Here is a 15,333-nt window from a genome sequence, read left to right as displayed (position 1 = left end):
AATAATTCGGCTCGAGCGATAGCCATGATCACAAGCATATGTTAATTTTTCCACTCATATTGAAAGCTTCCACTTTGCATTAATACATACAGGTTGCGAAAAGAAACCTACTTCAGTCTTGTGAAAACCACTAAAATTATCAGTTAAACCGGATTTTCAAGAAAATCTAGATATTAGCCTATCAAATAAGAAATGGATTGTTGCTGGTCCCGATTTCTCACATCAAGGTCAAATCGAAAGCCAAATATTTAAAATCTCTCAATTCAAATTTCGAGCTTGTGCTTCTACTTCCTGCTAAAGCTGTGATCATCACGACTTTTTTTTCTCCAAATATCGATTCCGTGATGGGCACGGAAAGTCAACACTTAAAAATTACTTTACTATTAGGTTGAAGGTCACTATGGGCTACGTTATTCAAATAAAGTAAAACATTACACTGAAGTTTTTCAGACAACATTAATTGCGTGGACAGCAAACTGTACAACGAAAAGATGAAAAAATGAAGGGTTAACTTTAAAAAAAACCCGCTCCAGTTGAAATGCTTATACCGACACGGACAATGACACGGACAACCAGTCGTATTAACAAATGCTGAAACAAATCTTGAATTATTCGCTTATTCACCTAAAAATCACCTTCATTAACATGTCTGCTCACTAGGAGCGTATCCCCCAGCGTGTACGTTAACATATACTTACGAGAGAATACCTATATCTCAGATTTTGAGTACAGTTTCAAAAGTTCATTTCCGTAAACTGTAAAAGCAGTGATTACTATGCTAATTATCACAAATTAAATGCAACTTTTGAGTTGCATACACACAACCTACTAGGGAATGAAGACCATGTGCTAACAAAGAGTACACTGGAAAATCAAATAACATGTTATAACAAAAATTAAAATAAGATGATAATCGATACAGATATAGAGGATGAATATGACATATCCGAACTTCGCCAACTATGGTAGAAGAAGCTATTTGTTTACTTCTTCTTGGCCAACCGCTAAGAACATTTATAAATCTATATGTGGCTTTGTTATACGCAATTAGTACATTCAAATTCACAAACGATGACGAACTGAAGGGTACGAAGGTACAGTTGCAAGGAACAACCGTAGTCATAATAATATAGTTCTACTGAACAACGTTGAAAATAGTGGGTAATTAGGTGGTAAGTAGAAATGACCAAAACTGAACAGTTTACATCGGTCATTTCGAAATACAGCTAGAAGATTAAATTTACAAGAAATAACAAAAATCAGTGAAATTTGGAGTTATACTAAGCATAGTTTGAGGGGAAAGCGAGCATCCCCGGTGGGGATACTTCAGCTGACTTCTTTGGGGGGGAACAAAATGTGATTGAGGGGGGGGAAATCCCCCTCATCCCCCCGGTAATTCGCACCCTCTCTTAAACGCACAAGAAAATATCTCCCGAAAGAAGAATGAACGACATATGAGTGAAATTTCATACCTAAAAACAAGTTGTTGTTTCTGCTTCTTGGTTTATAGTGCTTGTATCTTGCCTGCCAGTTTGAATTTAGGCAACCAGTAAAACACGTATCATAAGATGCGGGTGCACAAACAGAAATCTTCGTTGGGAGGGTCCAAAGGCTGGTGGTCCAATAATACAATACATTATTTATGTAGTATCCAACGGGTGTTGTTCTACAGCCGAAAAAAATTTCACGAAAAAATTAAATTATTTTTATAAGAAAAGAGATAATACAGATGATGAATAAGGTCAAAAAACAAGTATAGTTTAAGAAAGTGTACAAATGTATTACAAAGTTTTGGGGGGGAACCGGACCCGGTGGATCCCTCCCCCATGGGTGCACCCTGACAAGATGTGTAACTTCAAGCACTAGATAAGATTGTTAGGCAACCAACACTACAGTTTTTATATTGTGAGTTACATAGCTTATACTTGCTAGCTAGCAACAATACAATGCCAGTCTGAGAATCAATCAAGGCAGCTAACCCTTGACTGAACATAGAACATTTAATGTCGTAACTGCATTTCTTAGTTGTAGAATACATCAGGGACATAAAAGTAGTCTTGAGCGAGAAAATAAAGAAAAAAAACACAAAAGTGATTTTTTTTTCAAAAAGATAGTACATTTTATGAAAAAAAAACTCCGTTCCCAAAAAGACACTTTTTTTGCAGCTCTACACTTACCTGAAATTTTACATTACGTTAGTATGATAGAGTGAACCATTGGTGAATTATAAATTAGTCTCTCTAAAATGTTTAGGTTTCACATTTTTTATATAGTAATATCAAAATCACTTAAAGCTCAGAATAAATTCTCTTTATCTTTCCTGTTCCATTAACTAGATATTAAAACAGTTACTAGTATAAGATTATAGACGGACTCTACTAGTAGGGGGCCGCGGTGGCTCAGTGGTAGAGCGTTCACCTCTTGTGATAGGGGTCTCGGGTTCAAACCCTGCTCCCGCCAAGTGAACTTTGTGCTGGACAAACACCGTGTGCGTGGGTTTTCTCGGGGTTCTCCCGTTTCCTCCCACTTTCTTCATTCCACCATTTCATTCATCTCTCATCTTCACCGTCTCCTTTAGCTTAACCTGCATAACCGTGGGACGTAAAACTCAAATTGGACTCTACTAGTAACCCTAGAAACAATTGCAGGGACCCTAGACCAAAGGGACCTTAGCTTGCAAACTAACTAACTAAAATGTATAGGCTCTCACTCCCTTTTCCTGTTATCCTCAGATTCCAATGAGTTTTCAATTCTTGTTCGCAAGCCCAAAAAAATATGCTATTCACAGTGTAAAGACGAGCGAACAGCGTTTGCAATTTTCCTTGTTGCTCGTGAAACTCATTTTTATTCATTTAAGAAAATTCACGTTTTATAAAACAAATGTTTTAAATTTTTTACTAGTAACACATCGACTAGTAATAAAAATACTTCAAACCTATATATTAAAGGAAAATCTACAATAACTAACTCTATGGCCTATGGAATCCGGAGGTTCAATACCGCGTTCACAAAAGCTCTCCACTGACTTCTATCCTTAGCTAACTGCATCCAGTTTCTACTTTGTATTTCTATCTCTGCGAGATCCATCTTAATATTGTCCTCCCATCTGCGCCTAGGTCTTCCTAATGGTCGTTTTCCGATTGGTCTTCCAGTCAAGACTTTGAAAGCGTTTCTACATTCTTCCATTCTAGCTACATGACCCGCCCACCTAAGCCTCCTAGCCTTGACGACCCTAACCATGTTGGGTAAACCATATAAATTATGTAGTTCCTCGTTATGAAGTTTCCGCCATTCCCCATTCCTGTTCCTCTTGGGTTTGAATATTCGTCTCAGGATCTTATTCTCAAATACTTTCAGTCTACGTTCTTCCCTCAGTGTGAGCGACCATGTTTCGCAACCATACAGAACAACAGGCATGATTATCGTTTTGTATATTTTAAGCTTCAAATTCCTCGACAAAATTCGCGACAAGAGATTTTGAACCGAATAGTAACACGAATTCCCTGCTTTTAGTCGACATTTAATATCTCCGTGAATATGATTTCCCCCCGTTAATATTGATCCTAGATATTTGAAACTATCCACTTTATCAAAAGCATTATTTAATATTTTAACATATCCATAATTTGCCGTATTACGGTCCCGACGCACTTCCATGTAGACCTATTAAGTTTTCTCTGCAATTACTTCTAAACCCATGTCCCTGCAAGCGTTTAATAAGATCTCTGCATTTCTTTCTATTGTACTCCTATCATCCCCTATTAAATTTACATCATCAGCATATGCCATAACCTGGTGAATACCGTTCAACTGTAGGCCCTGTTTCTATTTTTGATTTTCCTTATAGCGTATTCCAGAACGAAGTTAAATAATAATGGCGACAACGCATCTCCTTGTTTCAGGACATTTTCGACGTGAAAGCTCGTGGACAAAAATTTTCCTACCCGGACTTTACTTTGGGATTAATTTAAACATATCTTGATTAATCTAATTAGCTTTCTCGGTATTCCAAGTTCTGAAAGAACGTTGTATAATGTTTCTCTCCTAACCGAGTCGTAAGCCTTTCTAAAATCAATAAATAGTTGATGTACCGGGTTATTTTGTTCCCACTTTTTTTTTTTCTCGAGTATTTGGCGAATGGTAAATATTTGGTCGATAGTTGATCGATTTCGTCTAAATCCGCACTGCTAATCTTTAATAATTTCATCTGCGTATGGGGTCAGTCTTGCTAATAGAATATTTGAAAGGATTTTATAGGATGTTGACAGAAGAGAAATGCCTCGATAATTATTACAGTCAGTTTTGTCGCCTTTCTTGTGAATTGGAACAATGATTGATTCTTTCCACTCTTGTGGCAACTCTTCCTTGTTCCAGATAAGGAGAATGAGTTTGTGTATCTTGTTCCACAATTTTTCGCCTCCAGCTAAAATTAACTCAGCGGGAATTTCATCTACACTCGGAGATTTGTTTCTTTAATTTCTTTATAGCGGTTTCTACTTCTGTTCGGTTGGGTTCTGGAATATACGGTTTTGCGGTGTGTATCTCCTTTTCTCCATGCACACTAGTTTTTGGTTGCGTGTTAAGAAAATCGTCAAAGAAATCTTTTTATCTATTTAAGATGCTATCCGTATCAGTGAGAACTGTACCGTCAGATTTCTTTAATATATAAGCACGAGGTTGATGGCCTTTCTTAAATTCGTTGATTCCCTTATACATGTCCCGGCTGTTTTTATTTTTACTATCTTCAAGTTCCTTAATTTTAGCTTTCAGAAAATCGCGTTTCTTTGTTCTAAAAGTTTTGGAAGTTTCCCGACTGATATCTGCGAAATTTTGTATAGTTATATCATTCGGATTTTGTAACCAGCGTATTTCCGCGTGTCCCAATTTTTCTTTTGCTGAGATTTTAATGCTATCTCTAATTTCAATCCAGGTATCCTCAACACTAGTGCACTCCGAATCTTCTAAAGCCGAGAATCTATTCGAAACTTTAATCTGGTATTTCTCTCTTACCTGGCTTTCTTCTAATTTCTTTAAATTGAATCTCTCCGTTTTCAGACAATGAATATTACCTTTATTCAACGATAACCTCTCTCGTATTATCGCTGCTACCAGGTAGTGATCAGTGTCACAATCAGCCCCTCTAAACGACCGGACATCAATTATGCTAGATTGCCTTCTTCTATCTACTAAAACGTGATCAATTTGATTGTGTTTTTTCGTCTGGTGATGTCCAAGTGTATTTATGAATGTCGCGATGTGGGAATTTTGTACTCTTCACGATTAGGTTTTTGGATGTTGCAAAGTTCACGAGTCTAACACCGTTGTCATTACTTTCCTTATGCAGACTTTCGTTCCCTATAATCGGTTTGAAAATATCCTCTCGTCCTACCTTCGCATTGAAATCCCCTAATAGAATTATCATATGGTATCGCGGGAGTTGGTCAAATATCCGTCCCACTTCTTCGTAAAAACTGTCTTTTATATCGTCATCCTTATCTTCAGTTGGTGCATGTACATTTATAACAATAATATCACACCACTGTCCCGTAAGAGTAATAAAAGAGTCTGTTGGTAACACATTCAACCCGTTTAATTGCTGGTAATACACGTTTATGAACGAAAAACCCTGTTCCTAACTGGTGATTTTTATTTCCTTCCCCGTAAAAGAACTAAAATTTCCGGAATTCACAGTACCATTTCCTTCCGACCTAACTTCCTGAACTCTTACTATGTCCATCCGGTATTTCTCTAACTCACTCGTTACGGATTTTAACGCGCCTGCCCTATAAAGACTCCTAATATTCCATGTTCCAAATCTCATGTCCATTTTCTTTTGCTGAGGTCGTGCCAAGTTATCAGTCCTTGTCCGAGGCTTTTGTGAATGTTTCTGAACTAGTGTCTTTTTTTTTTTTTTTTACAGGATGAGGTTGTTAGCCCTACCCAAACCCCCAAGCTGGAGGACCACTCCTAGTCGGCTGTCCGCGACTGCTTATTCAGTATATTCGCAGCTAACCTCTATATCTAGAGGCATTATTATTATTATTATTATTATTATTATTATTATTATTATTATTATTATTATTATTATTATTATTATTATTATTATTCAGTGTTACAGACTAAAGATTCTACCATGACCATAAACATTAAATTATTGGAGGCCTTTACAGCAGAAATAATGTGAGACAGAAGATATAATACGCATTCAAAATACCTTATTGGCAACTGCTATGACCAAGATATGACGTATTCCTAATTAAAAGGAACAAAGCTACAAGGGATTAAAAATTTGATTTTTTTTTTCAAGAAAGCTCTTATTTCGAAAAACTGCTTAGGTAAGTACCATATTCAGTTGTATAGATGGTTTTCAATTGATGTGAACATCAGAATGTTGTATACAGCAATTTGATGTTTCAAACCATTCCGGAAACATGGAAAACATACTAATACGCTTAAAATGACGTATTTGATTGAACTTCTAAACATGATTATAGCTTTCATCTGATTCTATGACATTGGAGGAAGATTTTTTTTTCGTAGCTGTGATTGCAGTATTTAAACTTGACCAATGGTTATTATGTCGATTTGCAATATCAAATTATTGTAAATGCTTATGATCTTTGCTTATGTAAATGCTTATGATCAAGTCTATTGAAAACTCTTATGTAATTGGATGTGATAGTTATCTAAACAGTTTCTTGAAATAAAAGCCTTTTAAAAACAAAAATTCAATCCCTTGTAATTGTGTTCCTATTCATTCGAAATATGTCATATCAGAATTATAGTATTTTAATGTTACACTAAAGTTCTTGGGATATGCATTGCCCTGTACATCTTATGTGTGTTATTACTATTATAGAGGCATCAAAAATTGGTTTGTGAAAAGATACTGTTTATGATACTATATGTTCCTTCGTTTATAATACTGAACAATAAATGTAGGGTTATAAGTTCTTGTTTAATATTAGATTTGACAAGATGTAACATTAACCTGACCAGGAACAGTTCTTAAATGTAAGTAAAAAATTTCTTATTACAACATGTGTAATTATGAACATGTAGTAGCTGCTCTTGAGTAAAGCCACATAGATAAAAAATTCTGTCGCTTCATACTAATGGAAAACTTACCTAAGGTTTAACTTTGTATACAAACGTTAGTACGTTAAGTTTTTTCTTCCCTTAGTTTGAAGCGATAAAAGTTAACTTCCGTCAAGAGCTGCCACTGTATTCATTACAACTTCCCTCAAGATTCGCCACTGTATTCATTAAAGTTTGCTGGTTATTGAGTTGTCTTGGATTTAATTATCGATAAAAATGTAGTCTTGACAATTCCTAACTAGGAAAAAGGTAACAATCTACTTTAAGAGGTAGCAAACTTAGGTGTGTAAAACCGGAAATTGAGTGTTGTTGAATCTCGATGACCCAACTGCCAAGATCTAGTTTTCCAGAGTAATTTGAGGGCTCTGTCCTGCAAAATTTAAATTTTAGTTTTCACGGATTCGTTTCTCATAGTTTGATACAGTATGTCATGTACAAAGAATATTATTTCCAGAAACTAACAACTGAAGATTAGAATAGAAATCAAAACTAGTTTTGAAACACTACTAACGTTTCTACTTTCTTCCTTCGTAGAACCCAGTGTGTAAAGGCTGTATTGTAATATGATATAGGCCTACATATTTGCTTTTTTAAGAGAAAATAATTAATTGAAATTTAGAACATATTTATTTATTAAAATGTTCTTTTAAGGAGGATTGGAAAGAAAAAGAAACGTACGGTATAGATGGACCAATAAAACTGTGACCAATTATTCACTGTTGCCAACTATCCTTACTTGAATACATAGGAACAAAGTGGAGCTTGTAGGCCCATAGTTGACATTTTTTAAGCTAATATATTGTTTACGGAAACTGGTGTTTAAATGCGCAAGGTTTCAGTTTCAACTTTCCTCCTTTTTGTTTAAATTATACATAATATATATACATATTTGAGTCACGGTGGATTGATGATGATACGAGTAGTTACCACTATTTATCATGGTGATTGAAGGGCTTCAGTGAATCACTTAAGGTTGATTCACAACAAGAGGGTCATTTCAGGTTTTGCTTGATGATAGCGCAAGATTCTCTTCGGATAAATATATAGTTTAACATTTTTCATGTATAGGTGCTGTATTATATATACGAAGGCTCTTTCTTTTTTCAACTTCCGCTGAGCTACGAAAGGAACACTACATGAGAAGACGAAACTGTTCATTAGATGTCACTCATCTCCACACTAATAGACATATTCTGTCGTACAACCATTGTGGAGTAGCGAGCTTGAAAATATATGGAGTACAATTAAAGCGCCCACCAATTCTGAACTATGATGTAATTCAATTTCTCTAGGTGAAAAAGCACGGTACAGAAGCAATTCATCGTGGAATAAGTAAGAATTACGGGGAAAGCTTTATAAATTGTGGTTGTGTGCATTAAGGACAAACTGACGTACATGACGAGGGCTTCAAAGATGAACATTTTTGACCACCTTGCTGCACATGTGAATCTTCGTAACATGAGGCATTGAGTTCATGGAAGACGTGGATTGATTTCTGAATTGTCAGTTGAGTGCTCTGAAATTTCAGGATCAGCGTCTGGAGAAATCGAATCATATAAGTTTTAACTGAGCGGGCGCCTCGATTGCATTCTATATATGTGTTTAAGCTCGCTATTTCAAAACAATTGAACAGCAGTTTGTGTCTAACTGTATGAGAGATAGGTGACGTCCCATGAACAGTTTTTTTTTCCTATCTCAGTTTCATCATTTCACGTCGTTGTTCTCTGCTGGCTTAGCGGAGACTGAAAAAAAAAAAAAAACAACTCTCATACAGGGCTAGCACAAATGATTTTCCAGATTTCGTTGGAATATTGTGTTCAAAGTATACAGCATAGAGTAATGTTACGTATAGTATGAAAAGAGAAACTCACCCACTCTCAGATCCGATTCAAGTCCAAATTTTCTTGTGAGGGTTGTTTCCGCAAATTTCCCACACTGTCGATCCGCTGTTGTATACCAGCTCTCTGCCTGCCTGTAAAAAGAAACTTATGTCAGCTTTTCTCTTCATGTTCTATTTCAACACTCTACCACTTATACTTTTAACACATCATGCGAACGAAATCAGGGAGATAATTCGTGCTCGCCCTATATATCAAACTCTTTTCACTAAATAATGCTCCTGATTCATAACCTCCCGATTCGTACTCAAAATTTGATCTGATCTATCAAAATTTGATTTGATCCATTTTATCCCGGAACCAGCGGGTGTACTTATTATATTAAGAGTGACACCTGACCCATGTGCGTCTCTGGCGGGGGGGGGGGGCGAGGGGAGCGCGTCTCCTCCAATATTTTGAAGTACAAAATATTCAATATTTTATTCTAATTTAATTTACTAACGACAGAATAACACATAAATAATATTAATAGTAATAATATTTATTTGGAATGTGATGTTCGGGCTTTGAAACGGTTATAACAGAGTTCTTGATATATTTTAGGGGGGTCCGTGAAGGTAAGCGGAATGGTAACAAATGGAATCGAAGATAATAAAAGATTGGGCTAGGTAGTGCCATTTAAATCACTTTCTTTGATGTCCTCCCAAATTTTACATGCCAGAGACTCCAGTGACCCGACCTATAGATTGAGGTGGGGGTCTCACGGAAAATCACTCACTGACCACCAAATCACCTTTATACAACTATAGGTATAGTTACCCTCTCTATCTATCCGTCCAGGCGAAAAAAAAAATCTGAAGAGCTACTCGATGGATTATCATCAATTTTGAACATGATGCAGAAAGTCAAAAGTTAGGAGTCGAGTTTGTTGATCGAGGTGATAGTCAAACTGAGATTGGTACCAATCAACCATTTCCGGTCAAAAGTTAGGAGTCGAGTTTGTTGATCGAGGTGATAGTCAAACTGAGATTGGTACCAATCAACCATTTCCGGTCAAAAGTTAGGAGTCGAGTTTGTTGATCGAGGTGATAGTCAAACTGAGATTGGTACAAATCAACCATTTCCGGTCAAAAGTTAGGAGTCGAGTTTGTTGATCGAGGTGATAGTCAAACTGAGATTGGTACAAATCAACCATTTCCGGTCAAAAGTTAGGAGTCGAGTTTGTTGATCGAGGTGATAGTCAAACTGAGATTGGTACAAATCAACCATTTCCGGTCAAAAGTTAGGAGTCGAGTTTGTTGATCGAGGTGATAGTCAAACTGAGATTGGTACAAATCAACCATTTCCGGTCAAAAGTTAGGAGTCGAGTTTGTTGATCGAGGTGATAGTCAAACTGAGATTGGTACAAATCAACCATTTCCGGTCAAAAGTTAGGAGTCGAGTTTGTTGATCGAGGTGATAGTCAAACTGAGATTGGTACAAATCAACCATTTCCGGTCAAAAGTTAGGAGTCGAGTTTGTTGATCGAGGTGATAGTCAAACTGAGATTGGTACAAATCAACCATTTCCGGTCAAAAGTTAGGAGTCGAGTTTGTTGATCGAGGTGATAGTCAAACTGAGATTGGTACAAATCAACCATTTCCGGTCAAAAGTTAGGAGTCGAGTTTGTTGATCGAGGTGATAGTCAAACTGAGATTGGTACCAATCAACCATTTCCGGTCAAAAGTTAGGAGTCGAGTTTGTTGATCGAGGTGATAGTCAAACTGAGATTGGTACAAATCAACCATTTCCGGTCAAAAGTTAGGAGTCGAGTTTGTTGATCGAGGTGATAGTCAAACTGAGATTGGTACCAATCAACCATTTCCGGTCAAAAGTTAGGAGTCGAGTTTGTTAACGAGGTGATAGTCAAACTGAGATTGGTACAAATCAACCATTTCCGGTTTTACCGTTGATCATTATAGAACAAAAAACCGTAATAGATAGCTAGGAGTGTTGTTTTCTACAATCGATAGTGTGTCCCAAGAATGCATTTCATCTCCATCTTAACCCTCTACTAAAAACCGGAAGTGATAGAAATCTGTCTTCCGGTTTCAATATTAGATCTACATACAGAAAACCTGAGCTACTGATAAGCTGTTTCTTGGAATCGATTTAGCGGTCTAGGAATAAGTATCATTTCTCTTAAGCCTCTATTCAAACTATAAGTGGCAGAAATCAACCACTTTTGGATTTAATGTTTATGCTATAGAGTAAACAAACTGTAATAGACAGTGAGATTGTTTTTTTGTTATCTAGTAAGCGTCTCAAGAATATATTCCATTTTCACTTTGATCTCTCTACTAAAACCGGACATTGTAGAAATCTTTCCACACTTCCGGTTTCAATTTTAATACAGAAAATATCACCCCATACAAAAAAAAATCTTTACATCGTGTACACTCTGCATTGCTACGTGATTTTTCTTTCAATAAATTTTAATGGTTTGGTTTTACTGGTTTCTCTTTTAAATCTAAGTACAGAAGTTCCTTATTTGAATTTTAATTCTGTGATAATATTTAAATTTAAAAAAGCAAATTTAAATATTACAATATTTTTATATAAACATACATTTATTTCTAGATACAAAGCAAGGATTTGTTTTTGGAAGTTTTTTTTTAATAGTAAAATTAAAAAATTAACATACCTGCTCATTTGAAGACTTTTTTTCAAAACAAAAAACAAATAAATGGACTGACAAACCAATAATTTGGATACGGGTACTCGACATATTTGGAAGCACTGTGTACGGTGTTACATTTCCTAAAAGCTAATCCTAAGAAACAAGTATTAATTAAATATAATATTTTCTGCTATAGTTGGTTGCCTATAGACTGCTAAATCTAACAAATATTGCAAGCAATTTTGATTTAATTGGACCTTAGGAATCTAATAATCTTTCTGATGTTTTGAAACATTAAAAATACCAAAAGTAATTTAAATTAAAACAAAATGAATAGACAGAAGTGCAATACTTAATAATTACTTACTAACACTGTATTCCCGGCGATGTATACCCTTGGAAATACACTTGCAAAGTGACGCGCAAATTTCCCGACTTTATATATACGCCAATTATGATGCGATGACCAGCCACGATGACTTTAACGGCGTAAACAACGTTAGTTTCTTTGCCTGCAGGAACATCTAGTGGCAGGTCTCTGAACTAATCGTATATAATAGTCAACTTGTCTGTACTTTTCCTAATATAAAGAGAATTAAACATTTCGATATTAAATATATATAATGTAGGGTGAACCATGTATCTTGATACGCCCTTATTACTTTTATACTAATGGACAAAAAAAAAAAAAAAATCTTGTACCATGCAAATATCGGCACGGAGACATTCTTTGACATACTCAGTAATACTTCAGGGTTTTACAATGTTGCCAACCCAATATATCTCTTCTTTCTCATCTCAACCATAGGTTGGTTGACAACATGGAAATTTTGGATCTTTTCTCTCCCTTGAGAGAGCTGTTTTATACTTTGATAAGGTCTCTTCTTCGTAACTGCATCTAGATACTCTATCCTTGATCTTCCTCTTCTGGGTCTTCCTTCCGTCTTCCCCTCTATCAACACGGTGATCCAATCGGAGTGCCGAATAGGATGGCCAAGCATGCTGTTTCTTCTTTTTCCTATTATTTTCATGATCTGTCATTCTTCATTAGCTTCTTTTAGTACGTCTTCATTCTTTTTCCTTTCAGTCAATGATATGCTCAGCATTCTGCTCCAACACCACATTTCAAATGCTTCCAGTTTGGATAGATATATAAATAGATAAAAGTCTAAACCTAGCATACTGGGTAATACGAGATAATTCAAGCCTGTAAGAAACAAGATAACCAAGAAAGCTAGGTAGACATAGAAGGAACACTTCCGTAAGTCCTGCTCTCATGGTTTGCTGGTTAGCGTCACGGAACTGCTTATTTTAGTATGGATTCAACATATGTAAGGTGCCTCGGAGTAATTATGAGACTGATTTTCGGGGTAATTTTGAGACGCCTTTGAAGTTTGGCCATTTTTTCCCCAAAGTGATATTTTTGGCTTTAGATATTAAGAACGATCCTTTTTCTATCCATGTAGCACGATTTGTTCCTTTACATCTTAGAAACATATTATATCAAGTCGATTTTAAAAAGTGTTGCAAAAAAAAGTTTTAAACTGCCAAGTTAGAGGTATTAAAATGTAGCCAAAAACAACAGGTATTAAGTCCTACGGTGTTAATCTTTTTTGGCCAGAACAAAATGTGTCAGTGACCTCAGAAATTTGAGATCATTTTTTGAATTTTCGGAGTAATTATGAGACAGATTTTGATCTTCTGTTTATTATTGATGATACTATTATGGCCAAATTCTGAATGTCGAGATATGATGATCAACCTGGAACAATAAAAAGTGTACAGCTACGATTTCTACGTTGGATTGGTGAAAACAAGTTTCAGTGGCCACGTAAGAAGCAGATAAAGGAAGTTCTACCTCATTTATATTTTACGGGCCTATAACTACTGAGTCCGTTGACATATTCATAATTCGTTGTGACTAAGTAGTGAAATCAACCACTGAATTTTTGCAACATTGAAAAAATTAAGAATTGAAGTTTTCTAACTTTCTGAACTCGAGAAAACAAATGATTCCAATCAGGCTTTGAACAGACAACCATATTAGTTGGTTTCTTATGTTAGGAGTAGGCTATTTTAGATTACAATTTCTTACAAAAGTTCGGTCCTGCTTAGTTTTTCTTATCAGTATTATAGTCTAATGTTACAAATACAATAGCTGCAGCGTAATACAAAGTATGTAAATTTACTGTACTTTCTTGTAGTGTATGTGTTTGTGTGTGTTCACTTTCAACGTTATTGTTCTTGGTTTTCGATATTGTCAGTTTTTCACTGAATAAGAAAATTTAACAAAAAAAAAAAAAAATGGTGAACCGGTGTAGTCTTGGGATAGAGGCCTAGCATTTGCTTATGAATATTTGTTTTCACTTTTTTAAAGTAACTTTGTTTCTGTAGCCAAGATATAGCTATGGCTGAAATTTCATTTTTTATGGTGAACTTGGGTTGTTCATGAATGCGTTGTTCATGCGTTGGGTTGTTGTGTATGTAAGTGTTGCTCATGAATATTTGTGTTTACTCGTTAAAGTTACTTCCTTTTTTGTATCTATAAGATTAATCATGTATATTGTTGTCATATGCGGTCTAAAGCATGATAAACTAATTTTTTTTATGTTTTAAATTTTTGAGGGTAAAACTAATATTATCTAACTGGTCCTTTCCAGGGCATTATCGGAAAATGCCAATCTAACTGCTGATATTTAATATTTACTACAATTTCTTTGTTCATAGTAAACAGTCAATAAAAAGTTCATCCTATTCTCCGTAAATCAACTGCTAATACAATGCTATAATAAAACCATATTCACAGACTTTGTATGAAGTGTCTTAATATTCCACCATATCTAGCATAAAGTAGAAACCCTTGTGTCATAATTACATATTCTTTCATCCTAATAAGTGCTTTACAAGCTGAGAAAATCGTGTCTCTCATTACTCCGGAGTGTCTCAAAATTCCCCCGAGCCTAGGTAATTTTGAGATATTGATTTTTCTAATTGTCTCTAGAAACTTGACATACACAAAATTCACTCTAGGTATCTTCATTAATTATTGTGAGAATTAAACTGTCCAAGTTTCGTGAGGTTCTGTCCAGTAGTTTTCGAGATACATCAAAAATTGATTTTTTTTTCTCTCATAATTACCCCGGGTAACTCTATAAACAGATTGAGACCACAACTTTAATTTACTGAGTGTACAAATATGTAGTAGCACGTATACTCCAGTAATTATAATGAAACAAAATACTTCCTCTCTCAATGATGTCATTTAGTCTAAACAATACAAGTAATTACTCCCCTCGAAAGCGAATAATTGAAGAATGTATGGTGTTGAAGACTAGGAGAAAACAGAAGAATCCCTCGAAAATCCACTGAATGATGATGTCCGCCACAAACCAAGAATCTTCCCATTAGAGGTGAGCTCTGTACCACGAAGTAACCGTGCTCCCTTATTTATTTATTTATTTTATTTGTAAGAGTCATTTGGATAAGAACTGCAATTCTAAAATATTCATCCGCATAATACGATACTTTGATAAGGATAGAAAATACTTACATCTGTTTTAGATTTGATTTTGGGTTTTAGCGCCACGTTCTTTTGTAGTAATTTGAATTCCGATTTTAACATTTACAGAGAAAGCTATGTAAGCGTACAAAGGAAATGCAGTCAATATTATCATACCTGAGTTAACATCTTATTCTTGACGTTGTGCTGCTTTAGTACGTTCTTCAATTGAAGCATCA

At 35.4% G+C, this 15,333-nt stretch overlaps 2 protein-coding genes across 3 annotated transcripts in view; one reads left to right on the top strand and one right to left on the bottom strand.

The window, feature by feature from the left end:
• LOC145668524 (uncharacterized) overlaps positions 1-9,070 on the bottom strand; it is a 158,520-nt gene extending 149,450 nt beyond the window's left edge. The window contains exon 1 of the mRNA XM_081736501.1: positions 8,970-9,070. The gene's annotated coding sequence lies outside the window, so the exon portion shown is untranslated. The remainder of the gene's footprint in view (positions 1-8,969) is intronic.
• LOC145668525 (uncharacterized) overlaps positions 1-15,333 on the top strand; it is a 48,592-nt gene that overhangs the window by 24,468 nt on the left and 8,791 nt on the right. The window lies entirely within an intron of this gene.

The sequence above is a fragment of the Thermobia domestica genome, chromosome 13 (assembly GCF_964235325.1).
Source record: "Thermobia domestica chromosome 13, izTheDome1.hap1.1, whole genome shotgun sequence".
In the NCBI taxonomy this organism is placed as follows: Eukaryota; Metazoa; Arthropoda; class Insecta; order Zygentoma; family Lepismatidae; genus Thermobia; species Thermobia domestica.
This window is presented reverse-complemented; position numbering and strand designations above follow the sequence as displayed.